The sequence below is a fragment of the Neomonachus schauinslandi genome, chromosome 14, assembly GCF_002201575.2.
Source record: "Neomonachus schauinslandi chromosome 14, ASM220157v2, whole genome shotgun sequence".
Taxonomy (NCBI): domain Eukaryota; kingdom Metazoa; phylum Chordata; class Mammalia; order Carnivora; family Phocidae; genus Neomonachus; species Neomonachus schauinslandi.
The window spans coordinates 43001931-43016127 of record NC_058416.1 but is presented as its reverse complement, the minus strand read 5'-3'; the positions used below and the strand labels follow the sequence as shown (position 1 = coordinate 43016127).

Here is a 14197-nt window from a genome sequence, read left to right as displayed (position 1 = left end):
TTAAAAATTTTTGGCTACCTGTCTGGTTAATTCAGTCGAAACGGCTAAAGGAATTATACATGAGACAGGGCATAAAGAATAGGTCCTCGTGGCTTAAAATTGGAAGACGTGTTGACATGTCATTCGGTAACCGTTCCATGGCATATGGTTATATACATCCTAACTCCCAAAAGAAATCTGATGTTTGGGAAGAATAATTTGTTATGAATTTAATAAGCCCCTCATCTGACTTTTAGCAAAAATTACATTTGAATTAACCATCAAGTATTTGGCACATAGGGAACACATGATCAACACTATGAATTGGAAAAGCGAGTTTAGATCTCAGACATGGGAGATAAATGACAAATCCATTAGAGGTCAGAGGGCTTAAGGCATTAGTTCCATAATGACTAAATTCTGTGAGTTTTACTTATCCATGAATATATGAGGTGGCAGTTGTTAGTTTTATTAAAGCTGGTTGCTTAGATACAGCTGACTGATTAGAAGATAGTTGCTTTCCACGTCTATAATTATTGTGATTACTATTACTGTGGTAGCCCTCGGTGGGATCCTGAAAATGGTAACAGGGTGTAGCATTTCACAGACTTGGGCCTATAAAAACTCGATATATATCCCAGTAAAAAAGATTTATAATGTCCCTTCCTTGCCATTTCAATGGGCTCATTTAAAGAATAATACAATCATTCACTCTCAGCTTATACAGTCACTTCCTTTCAATACCATTATGAAATAGAATCAGAGGTTATTACCAAAGATGAGGGAAGGAAAACAAAATCCTTCTGAGAAAAGAATATCGGAGATTGATCCCACTCGGGTCTCAGTCTTATAATTGAGTAAATGGCAACTTTAAAAAAATCCCAGTGTGAGAAATGGTGAGGAATTTTATTCCTCTTGCGATCATATTAGTAATAAATTGCATGAAAATAGATTACATTTTTATTTATTTATGCTGAAGCTTAGGAAAGGCTCACCAAAATCGGTGCTGTGAGGATGCAATCTGTGTCGGTTTGAAGCAAGAGTTTAATTGTATCTACCTTGCACCTCATACAAATGAAATCACAGCCAATAAAGACAGTACACCTGCATCATAATGTTACAGATACACTTGCTACAAATAATCTTTGTGACTAAGAGCCACTAAAATGGGCGCAGTAATTACAGTGGAAGAGAAAAGAGAGTATAGTCAACTGTGCAGGAAGTGTAGTACAAACCAGGTGTCTCGTGATCCCGAGTTAGCACAGCACCCATTACTGGCCCGGGACCCCTGCACCCCACCTCTAGTGCATGGAGGTGTTTCCCTAAGGGTGCTTTCTGAGAAGCCAGAAGCAGTGCACCACATTTGACACTGTTTATACAGATAATTGATACGTATGTTGTGTACAAACACCAATGCCCAATTCTGCACTTTAGTGGTCCTACTCTTTTTTTCTGAAAGTAAGCTTCCTCCAGGATATGTTTTTCATTCTTAGAACCTTTATTTCCTCCAAGACACTTTCCCCAACATGTAGCAGATTCTTGGGCAGTTGCAAGAGCTATGCCTGGGGTAGATTAAAGGGATTATGGTATCATTTCATAGGTACAGATTTTCCATTAAACAATATCTCATTTCTTAGTCTCATGCCTGTCCTTAAATGCATCTTACATATGCAGTGGGATTGCCGAAAAATAAATAGATCGGGGGGGTGCCTGGCTGGCTCAGTTGGTAGAGGTTGCAACTCTTGATCTCAGGGTTGTAAGTTCGAGCCCCACAGTGGGTGTAGAGTTTACTTAAAAATAAAGTCTTTAAAAATATAAATAGACCACTAAAAGGATTTTGAAGGACCCATCTGAAAGTTTACATATTTAAACTTTTGTGTACCAATATGAAAACCAATAATGAAAGTGATTTGGACAGCTCTAAGGATGGAGATGGATTTGTGCGAACCCATCTATTTTCTGCCTGATTCTGCACCTGTAGATATGAAGTGCTCCCGCCAGGTAACAAGGTCAGCATTTAGTGAGAACGAGTTCCCAGTACCTCTCATATGTTACTGCTGATGTATTGGATTTTCTCCTCTTGCCCTTTGATTCCAGGTCTTTTCCTGTTTTCTTCCTGAAAACTTCTTGCCCTTATCTTATTATGGTGGTTTTCTTTACTTTGCTCTGTGGACACAGTGCTTGACTTTGTCACTTGGTTATGATTTGCCGTTGTCCTCTGAAAGCCTAGGGCTACCAAAGCATGACCTCTAAGACCTTCTCCTATCCTGGACCATAAAAATAGTGCTTCTGCTAGTTCAGCCCAATCTCTGGACAGAAAAGGGTTAGACTCCTCATTTTTGCTGTTCCTCCTTGTGAGCAAATGAAAGCAACAGCAAGACTGCTGGCTTGGTTAGGTGAATGCCTACTGGTTAGGACAAACAGCAACGTTAAGTCTATGGTTTTACTTTGTGTCTGATCATGGCACTCTGAGCAGCTGAGCCACAAGGATCGGCTGTGTCTAGATCAGTACATATATAAACCAATAATAATTAAAGTGCAATATGAGGTGAGTGTAGGAGAAGTCAACCAGAACTGTGGCAGCTTCTGATACCTTTGTTTAATGGGATCATCAATTCCAGATGTGGCCAAGGTTCTCCTTATCGATCCGGGCACAATAAAACCAAGGGCAAAAATTCCAAAAGTACATACCTTTTCAAGATTTCAAAAAACAATCTTAAAATATTTTACTCATAGGATAAAACACTATATATGGTCATTGTAGAAAAAGATACTTTCTCAAAAATAAGTAAGAAAGGACATAAAAACAATCCATAATCCCAATATTCAAAGGATAAATGACAAACCATTTATTTATTCTTTAACTTGCTTTTATCTAGCTACCCAAATACTTAATAAAATTTGAGGATAATTTTTTTAAGGTAGTAATAAAAATTTGGGAATGAACATTCCTACATAATACCTTTCTACATAAAATGCCATTTTTTTTTCTCTTAGTGGGTCCCTCAATCAAAAGTATGAGTTCTCAGGTTGTAATTAAAAAACTGTGTTGATTGTTTCAATATTAAATTATTAACATCAGTTTGTTTCTCAGAGTCCATAGTCTCTCATGGTTTTGGGGGGGGGTGGGGGGGAGGGGTTAGCCTGGTGATGGTATTAAAGAGGGCACGTATTGAATGGAGCACTGGGTGTTATGCACAAACAATGAATCATGGAACACTACATCAAAAACTAATGATGTAATGTATGGTGATTAACATAACATAATAAAATAAAATTAAAAAAAAATTATTAACATCAGTTAATTGGAATTCTAATTGCCAAAAAGTGAACAATGTGTTAATCATAAATTCCAGAAGTAACTTTAATTTGATATTGCCATTGATATCAACATGACAATAGCTTTTTCTATTACAATTGTTAGTCTGCATAATTTTCTCCTCTCCTGGGGCTGTCAGATTGTGATTCCTAATGACAATATTAATATGCTTCTGAATAACAATCAGAATGTATAACGCTATTGAAATACTTAGAATAATCAAAGTATATTGGATCTGTCAACATTGATAATCACATTTTCTTTGCATGTGACACATTTTTCTCATTTTATCAATGTCTTCATTAATGTACATTTACAGTTATTAAACTTATTAAAGAACTTCTTTATTATCCAAAAAGTTTTAAAAAAATTCAAAAGCTACTCTCAATGTATCACTTTTATCTTTTAACATGTCTTATAAACATCAAGTAAGTTGAATCCGTCCCTACTAATTGGAATTGTTCTGCATACATGAACTGAATGAGAATGATCACAAAATGATACTTGTAAAATTATTTTAATTAGCCAGTATATAATCTATTTGTGTTATAGCCCATTAAGAGAGATCACATCAGTAGTAAAAATAGCAAAACTAAGGAGAGTTTTATTTGGATAAAATATGTTATTTTTCTTTGGCTACTTATCACTTGGTACAGACATGAAGATGGCATCTGGGTAATTCAGCATCTCATCTTGCTATCAAATAATGCATTGGACTTTTTCCCCTGATGAGTTCCTAGGATACAGACAATGGACACCTGTGTCTGGGTTGGAAGGCACTTTGCACCGAGCCAGCCAGACTGTATTCAATTTTGGGGTGTTTCTGGCAAGTTCCCTGACACAAAATAATAACCTGGTAGCTGTCATTTCTCCATTAACACGGCATTCCTTTTAATACCAAAGGCTTTAGTTCATTTTGCTAATTAAAATGTAAATCATACATTTAATAATACACTCACCTTAATCTCTTAGCACTAAAGAATTTAGTTTGAGGTTGGAAAATGTTGGCCATTCATCCTAGTTTCCATAATAAAAAGACTAGAGAAGGAGCTCTGAATGCATGGATCCAAGCTTAGTCCTATTTCCATTTTTCTAAGTGCTGGACCCACTGTCTCTTGTTTATTTATCTTGTTCAGAATGTTTCCTCCCGTATTAGCACTGATTTCACACTCAGCTAGTTAAACCAAAGCTAGTGTGTGAGCATCACAAAAGTGTAATCTCTCAAATGTGCATAAATACAGAATGAAGCCTGACTGCCCACTGGGTGATATTTTCTGAATATACAAAAATATGGATTTAACCAAAATGATTCCCCAAGCACATGCTCGTAATTACAGGGTGTTCACTCGTACATATATGTTCATGTATTCGTTGATTTGTCATCAAATACTTTTAAGTGTCCACTGTGTTCTAAGCATTAGGCTAGGCCCCAGAGATGTAAAAGTGAGAATCCACAGTACCTGCTCTCTCTCTCTTTTTTTTTTTAAGATTTATTTGAGAGAGAGAGAGAGAGAGAGAACCGCGAATGGGGGAGGGGGAGAGGGAGAGGGAGCGCGAGAAAGAATCCTTAAGCAGACTCCCGATGAGCACAGAGCCCCCTGGGGCTCCATCCCAGGACCCTGAGATCATAACCCACCGAAATCAAGAGCCTGCTGCTTTGCTGACTGAGCCACTGAAGCGCCCCCACAGTACCTGCTCCTAAGGACTTTCCATTTTATCACAAGAAACAGGCTATCAATCAATCACTTCTTGGTTCAAAAAGAACAGGCCTCAGAAAGGTGGTAAATGAGTAGAGGCTAAAAACAACTACGTAGTCATCCAGATTGGTAAGGGGGTAGAGGTTTGGCCAGGTGTAGAGAGAAAAGCATGTGTAAAGGTTTTAGGCAGAAAACACATACTGAACCTTGAAAAACTAAACATTCCTGAAGAATTGATCAAGGCTGGAGTATGGGTGTGACACTTAAAGTTAAGTGATTTCCCCGAGCTCACGTTGTTATCCAGTACTGAAGTGGGGGCTACATGCCAGGATTTCTGACGCCCTGTTTACTGTTGAACTGTGTAAGTCCCTAACACTAAGGAGTCTATGGAAATGCCACCCTGATAAACTGTACGCAGAGGAACACATTTATAGCATTATCGGGGGAAGAATCTTGCCGTGGTAACCTGGCTTTCGTTTGAGTTTGTGAAGGATAGACTTTTGCATGCTAGGCAAAAAAGCTTTTCACAGTGCAGGTATTTTCTTGATGTATGAATTAAAATATAATGCTAATTAATACTACTGGGTCACAGGATTAAATATATAATTCATACTGCCAGTTATAACATCTGCAGAGAGCAGTGAGATTAACCTCATGTTTAGAGAAAAAAATGTGTCTTTGAAACTCAGAATATAGATTACATATTAAGCTACAGGAAAGCTCAAAAGAGTGACAATATCCTTAAAACAGATGCGCTGCTACAGTTCAAATGATGAGGGACTTTGCTGCTTTAATGAAGCTGTAAAAACTATTTTCAATACAGCACATCTGAAAGGCTTGCCTGAGTGATGAAAGAGGTCTTATGGGGACTAGGCTTTGATTCCAAGATTGTCAGCTTTCAGATGGCTGTCAGAGTTCTGGAATTGACCTAAACAGTAGTGCTAACCTAAGCAGTTACTTTCTTGGTAGCAATCATTGTTGGGACTGAAGGAGTTTCTGGAGAATTATTGATACTTGGGCTCCACTGTTAATTAAAGCTGTCATTCTATTTCAAGATGTGTTTTCAAGATGAGAAACTCTCCATGTTTTTCGTCTTGTTGGTTCACAATAATAATTAATGCATAATGAGGGACCTTATCCTAGTTTGACAACATGTTCTGGAGAAGGAACTTGAAAAGAACTTCAAAATAATCATCCGAAAATGTATTGCAGCAAAATTATAGATGCAGACACTGGATCAAACATACTAAGGATGAAAATATATGTAAAAGTGTTACAGGGTCTGATGAAACGTTGGGCATTCTCAGATTGAGAAAAAATAAAGGTAGCCATTATGTGGTTCATAATATACAAAATCCATTATATAATATTTTTTAAATATCAAAATCAAAATATTAATATTGGAGAACGTAAAAAGTAAGGCAAAATATTAAATAAGAAAAAAGAGTTATATTTCACACTAGTAGTTATAACTCACCGAAAAGATTTAACTATCATTAATCATTCTCTACAAAACAACACAACATCAAAATATATGAAATGAAGACAGAATAATGTGAGGAAAATGTGATAATTGTCGTATTTGGGAAATTCAAGACACATCTCTCAGAATCTGATAGATCCAATAGACTGAAAAATGATTAATGAGAAAGAGAGAGAGTGAAATCACTGAATTCTTAGTTGGAAAGAGATGCACAGTATCATGCCTTTACATTGCTATGTAAAGCAATGATGCTTTGTAAAGCATCATTTACAATGATGCTTTTACAATGCATTTATCATGCATTTACAATGCTATGTAAAGCATTTCCACTATATAGATACAACGTGTGGAAATAATTTCAGGAGCATAGAATACAGAGAAATGTAGTAAAATAATTTAAAATGATACTTTTGCATAATTGCTACCTTTCTTTTAAACATAGCTTATTGAAGTGCAACTTTATCAAATTTAATTTTTTATAATGCCTGGGCGTAATGGTTGGCTTGCAAAATTCCTGACAAGCAGACTATGATGATTCTAGAAACCAGGACTGTCTGTCACCTTGAATCCTATTCTGGGAGATTGTCCCCAGGGTGAAAAATCTTTGGGGCCACCAATAAAGTGACAATTCAAAGTATTTTTTCATTCCCAACAGGATCAAAGAAGTTATGTCTCATAAGTGAGCATTCATTGAGATCAAAGCGGAGAGTTTCAGTCAGAAATACTAAGTTTGCAGCACCTTATTTAGTGCAAGCAACATGACCATGGCGGTGTGCCATGTCTTTTCTATCCATCTGTTTTAGAAGTAGAGCCGAGAAGTGAAAAGCTTGTCAAAGGGACCTGTACCAATGCATTTATTTGAATTGAAAAATGAAATCAGACTTTTTCTAATAGAAAGATAGGAACTTAACATTGTTGGAATGACAAATTTCCCCAAATCAATCTACTCAATGAAATCCAATTTGTAATGTGAACAAAAAATTGGAAATGAAATTTGAGAAGATATTTCTTTTTATTTATCTGGATTAGAAAAAAAAAAAAGAACTTTCAGCCTTAGGAAGTTGTTTAAAAAGGGAGAAAAATGATAGTTGCGAAAATCACGTGGGGTGCTGCATATGTAATGCTTTGTCTGGAGATCCCATAATATCTGCTTGGCAGAAAGTGTCATAGTCCAGTGAACACCTGCATACACGCTGCAACTCTAAGAACAAGGTATATTACAATTCCTTCTGAAGTCACCAACTGTGCTCTTCCTGATCCCATTTCTTATTCCATCGTGCTCAGAGGTAACCACTATCCTGATTTTGTCTTGTATCTCTCTGCTTTAAAAAATATACAGTTTTTTCCGCCACATGTATTTCTATTCCTAGTCATATGTTGGGTAGTTTTGGATAATTCTGAACTTTATTTAAATAGATTCATACTTGCATATTTTTCTGCAACATGCTTTTCTTTCCTGTATAAGATTTTTCTAAGATTCAGCTGTGTGTGTAGCTATAATTCATTCCTTTTCATCATTGTTGCCTGTTTCATTAATGAATATCCCAGAATTTACTTATTCATTCCATTATTCTTGTCCAATATGAATGGTCCTAGCTTTTTGCTCTTACCAATAGCATATGTAAGAACATTTATACCTATCCACTTGTGCCCATTTGAAAACTTTTCTCTATTTTACCAACATAGGAGTTGAATTGTGGGATCATGCAGTATGTGCATCTTCACATATATAAAATGATGCTGAAGTATTGACCAAAATATTTGCATACATTTAACCCTTCACCAGATGTGCAGAAATGTTCTTTGTTAACTTTTTATACCTCTGTTGTTACATTGATTGTTCAAAAATTTATTCCAGGTTGGTACATATGCAATGGTTTTTCATTTTGTTCTTGGCTTATATTTTCCTTATTACTAATAAGTCTGAATATGTTTTTATATGATTTATTTATTTATTTATTATTTGTCATTCCCTTTTCTTCTTCAGTGAAATGGCATACTCTTCAGTTCTTTCGTTTGATTGAAAATGTCCCCCTCTTGCCCTTGTACATAAAAGATTATTTTCCTGTCTATTGAGTGCTTGGTTGACAATAATTTTCTCTTAGTATCTGGCTCCCATTGTTGTTGAGAAGTCAGCAGTCAATCTAGCTGTTGCTCTTTGAAAGATTATCTCTTTTTCCTCTCAGCATGCTATTGGAGAACTTTTTTGGGGGGGGCTGTTCTGCAGTATCCAGTTGTGAATTTCTTTTCACTTAACCTTTTTGGATTTGTTTGGCTTCTTGAATCTGAGTGTCTTTCATCATTCCTGCAATATTTTCAGCCACTGCATCTCCAAATGTGAATTTTCCTCTACTTTTGAAAGTTTGATCTGATATGTTAGACCCTATCATTTCATGTTTTATCTCTACATTTCTTAACATTCCAGTATTTTCCAGCTCTTCTTTTCTTTTTGTGTGTGCTGAATTCTGGATAATTTCTACTGAATTCTCTTCAGAGTTCCTTACTCTATTCCTTAGGTGGGTCTAATTGTTTTTTAATCTTGTCCAAAGTTTGTATACTTTGTAAATTTTGAAATTGTTTATTTCCTAAAGTTAAACTAACTTTTCTCTCTTGGGAGAAACCCAACTTGGTCATGAAGTCTTAACAATTGTATTTATTCTTGGACTTGTTTGACTAATATTTTATTTTAAATTTTACATACTATGTTCATAGTGAAATTGTATTGTGATTATTCTTTTTCCTACTGTCCTTGAACGGTTAGCTATGAATAATATGCTAGACAGAGTGTCTCAACCTTAGGACTACTGACAATTTGGACCAGACAATTCTTTGTTGTTGAGGGCTTTTCTGAACATTGTCGATATCCAGCAGCATCCCTCACCTCTACCCACTTAATGTCAGCAGCACCTTCACTCATTCTTCAGTTCTGATAGTCCAGAAATGTCTCCAGACAAGCCTAAGGACCCCTGGGGAGCAAGTTTGTCCCAGGTGAGAACCAATGAGCTTTCAGGATGATCTAGAAGAGTAAAGGTCACTCTACAAAATGTGTGGCCTGTGTTCTTTAAAAGGATCAAGGAAGAGAAAGATGGAGGAAAACTGTGAAACTGTCAGATTGGAGGAAACAAAATCAACATGATATGCAGTATCTTGGATGAGATCTCAGAATAGAAAGGAAAGAAAGGCTTTTTGTGAAAGTTATTGAACTTTGAGTGTAGATTGGATGGTGACATATGAGAGTTGTTTTTCTGACTTGAAGGGTTGTATGAGGTTTAAAAAGAGTATTTTTGTGCTAAGGAAGTGTACCTAAGTGAAGTGATAATGTATCCTATCTAGGGCTTGCTCTCTCTCATTTGATTCAGAAAAAGGCTACTACTATTATCATTAATAGTAATAACAGAAAGGGAGCCTGGGAGAGAGACAAAGAGAGAACAAATGAAGTGAAATGTTTAAGGCAAGGAAATCCAGAGAAGGCTGATAAGGGAGTTCTTTGTAGTGTTTTTCAACTTTTCTGTTGGTTTAAATTATTTCCTAATAATTTATTCAAAAAGAGGATATGTTGCTTGTTTTACAATGAATTGAGGAAGAATAGTAAAGCTTAGGAACATTTATTGAGGTTCAAGAGAGAAAGTGTTGGAGGCCTATGAAAAATTATACTAGCAATAAATACATTTTAGAAAAAAATATTTTTGCTATTTTTAATTAAAGTTTTGAAAGGGTATTAACATTTGTTAATGTTTATATGGTTAATTGTTTTACATGTGATATTAAATCTTTGGGCTTTTGTAATATGATTAGCTACCCCTAAGACTCCTAAAGTACATGTTCATAGCAAATAGAAAGAGGCTGTACAGATGAGAAAGGGATGTGATGCAAGAGAATCTGAGAAGACAGCCAGATGAATACTTGAAGGAACAAAGGCATATAGGAAAATAGATAGGTCCCGTCCAAAAATCACTGAGAATATGTTCCAGCACATGAGGCATTTTAAGTGGCAGAACAAATGAACTATTTCAAAGAGGCACATACCTTAACATGACTAACTGATACTTGAATATGAGAGAAAAAAATGGCAGAAAGTGAATGGAAATTAATTTAATTCATAATCAAGTGAAACTGTTATAGGCCTAAGAAATGTGCTTGCAATGAAGGGTGGTCCCTCTCATGGTTTCCTAAATTTAACTAACTGAGATTACATTTTCAAGACAGTCAATCCATTGCACTCCTAAAATTATTATTTGCTCTAAGTGGAAAATGGGCAATTTCTCATAAAATAATATACCTGTCTTAGTCATTCCTTTTGGAGGCAGTTTTTAAAAATCTACTCTTATGTCAAAAACTATAACAATGTGCCTTAAACATGAAATGCTGAGTATACAGTATCTATACAGAGAGAAGAACCAGGATAATGATAAATTCATTCTTAGGTACCAAATGCCAATTGATAAAAATTATCAGAATCATGGTTCTTATATAAGAGTTTTGTGATACTAATTCTAAAATCAAACTATTTGATTTACTTATAAACAAATCACCAACACAAAATCTCTACCAGATTGAAGGTAGTAATGTGTTAATGGGCTCTGGGTCTTGGATAAGCTGGTGTTTTAGTTATTATTTTGCCACGATTAGCTGATAATTTGGGGAAAGTTATATTATCTCCCTAAACCTTAGTGTATTTGGCTGTAGATAGAATAAAATTATTATCTACTTTATGGGATTATTGTAAGGACTAAGTAAAAGAATAGGTGTAAATTTTTTTAGCACAAGGCAATTCACAAATTGCTTTCAAATCTCACAAATACTGGCTATTAGTTTGTGAAGGTCTTTGATTAAACAGAATTGTCTATTTAATCTTAACAGACAAACGGAGGCTTCATCCCCCAATTTGAGAAGTAATATGTTGATACGGATGTTCTTCCAATGTAGCCCATCTTCAATCAAATACAGTTCATCTTCTTGCTATGTGGTTCAAATTTCCTCAGACTTGCTTTGCTAGCCTTCATTACTCCACTCTGCTATCACTTCCAATCATGAGCTACACTGAAGTTTTCCACATTCTGCACACGTAACTGCCCTCTTTCCTTTACTCACAATAATCTCTCTCCATGACTTTTTCTCCCCCACCTATTATCTTTGTTTGACTTTCTACCCTATTCAAGGTATGCCATATACATACCCACCCACTTCTCTAGGCAGCATTTCCTACTCCAAGAGAGTAAGATTAATCCCTCTCTTCCAAGCGTGCTCCCACAGCATGCTTAGTCCAACAGGATTCTGGCCAGGAATGATGAGTAGGATCCTCAGGAGAAGGCCCTACTGACACTCAGAAGTGGCCTGCTCTTTCACTGTGAGTAAAGATAAAAGGGTACTATGAGCGTGCCCAAGGGGCTGTGTGTCATAGTTCATGGTTACAACACATTCTTCTTCTCCTCTTGGAACCTGGACATGAACTCCATTGGCCTGATACCACCACAGGATGAAGTAAAGAGCCCACATGTGGGCATAAGAAACTAAGTGGGTGAAGATTCAGTTGTAAAGTTTCTCACTTGAACCATCCTTATATAAGGCAGATAACGCTTGTCAAAATAGACTCCATTGTGAATTTTGCCTCAATATTACTTATACTTTATTTAACCTCCTCTTTAGTAAGCATTTAAACCTGCCTGCATCAAAATAATTTAATAATAACTGAGGACTTACTATGTGCCAGTCACAGTGCCTAGGCACTTTATATGCACTATAAATATATGAATAATCCTCATGATAACCACTCAAATTAAATTATATTATTTACCCTAGTTGCCTGATAAAGAAACTGTCAAAGAGATTTATTATTGCTCAATGTGATCATCTAATAATTATCAGAAACTGTGTTTGCTGATTCTAAAACCTGAGTATTATTCACCAGGTGATTTTGCTATATTACTTATAGACCAGAACTGAATTATTTTAAGGTTATGAAAACAAAACTAGAGAAAATTTATTGTACTATACTACCAGGAGCATTTTCCAGTAAAAGTGCTCAATTAATGGTTAAGTTCATTGAATTGCATGGGTTCCTTACTCCATTTTCATGGTTAAAATTCCATGAACTATACTTGATTCATGTCCGAAGTCAAATAGAACGGCCCTATTTGTTGCCCAAATTATATAAAAATTGGTTAAACTCAAATTTTCACTTCTTGGATTCCCCTATAAGTGGAATCAAGAAGATTGGATAAATCCATTATTTGTCAACTAGTAAGACACTTCCATTTGTGCCTCAAGTACATTTGGTAAGCTGTCTGATTGATGGCATATGGTTTTAAATATACAGCCACACAGCATGGTGACTATCGTTAATGATACAGTATTGTGGATTTGAAAGTTGCTAAGAGAGTAGATCTTAAAAGTTCTCATCACAAGAAAAAAATTGTTGCTATGTAGGGTAATAGATGTTAAGTAGACTTATTGTGGTGATCATTTTGCAATATATACATATATAGACTCATTATGTTGTACACCAGAAACTCATATAATATTATATGTCAATTATATCTCAATTAAAAAAAAAACTTAGTTGTAACAATTTAAGATGAATATATATATTAATATATATCCTAAATTTATCCAAATATGCATTTGTCATATATATTATTCTGTGGCTTCATATAAATACATATTATATATATTTATATTTATATATTATATATATCATATATCTATATGAAGCCACAGAATAAAACATTGTAAGTGATATGGCAAATATTTCAGAAAAGAAGTAATTGGACAAAAATATTTACTAGTTCACAACATTATAAGACCAATTCAAAATTATATATTACAGGAGTTGCAAATGGAGCAATACCCAGAAGTTTGGCCTTGTCTCATAAGAGCTTATCTTTTTAGCTTATCTCATAATAGCTTGAGATTTTCTAGGTCTTTCATGTTACCACACTTCCTTTCCCTGAGTATACGCGTATTTTAATAGTTTCCTAAAATAGTTCCAAACAGCATGCACACAAATGATTAGTTACATTAGAATCTATTTTATAAAACTGTGATTACACCATATAAAAATAGGTATTTGATACTCAGCTCATAGAGCACCATTAAGTCATTATATGCTAATATTGTATAAATGTATGACTGTGAAATTTCTCCAGCCTCCACTAATTATTTTATTGTCTATTAACAGTTCTTATGAGCCACTTAATCAATTGGATATATACATTGTAAGTTGAAAAGGAAAATACTATGGCATTCTTTGGGGATATTCTATTCTTCCACATTAGTTTATATTTTTTTATAATAACTAGTCATGCTACTTTAAAGCTATTTACATTTAACTAGCTCTGATGAATTGTGCTATCCACTTAAATAACAGAATTTTCAAAAATTTTTCTATATCTATATTAAAAGGAGATACATGCTTCCTTAGAATGACTAAAATGACAACAATTTTAACAGTAACATCCACCAGGAATGACACAGAGTAGCTTGCTTTCAGTCTTGAATATACCTCTCTGGAATTCACCAGAAACATAATTTGGCTACAATACAAACTGAAAATAATTAGAATAATATAAAACAAACTAATCTATTGTTAAAAAATATTTGTGAACTTTGGAAAGAGGCTCCCAAAGGATAATTCATTTCCTCTTTCTCTTCCTTTCTTTTTTTCTTTCTTTCTTCTTTCTTTCTTTCTTTCTTTCTTTCTTTCTTTCTTTCTTTCTTTCT

General features: G+C 35.0%; 1 pseudogene; it reads right to left on the bottom strand.

Annotated features, from left to right (window-relative positions):
* Window positions 1–11791: 11791 nt before the first annotated feature.
* The window catches only part of LOC110576944, a 64111-nt pseudogene continuing 61705 nt past the window's right edge, over window positions 11792–14197 (bottom strand).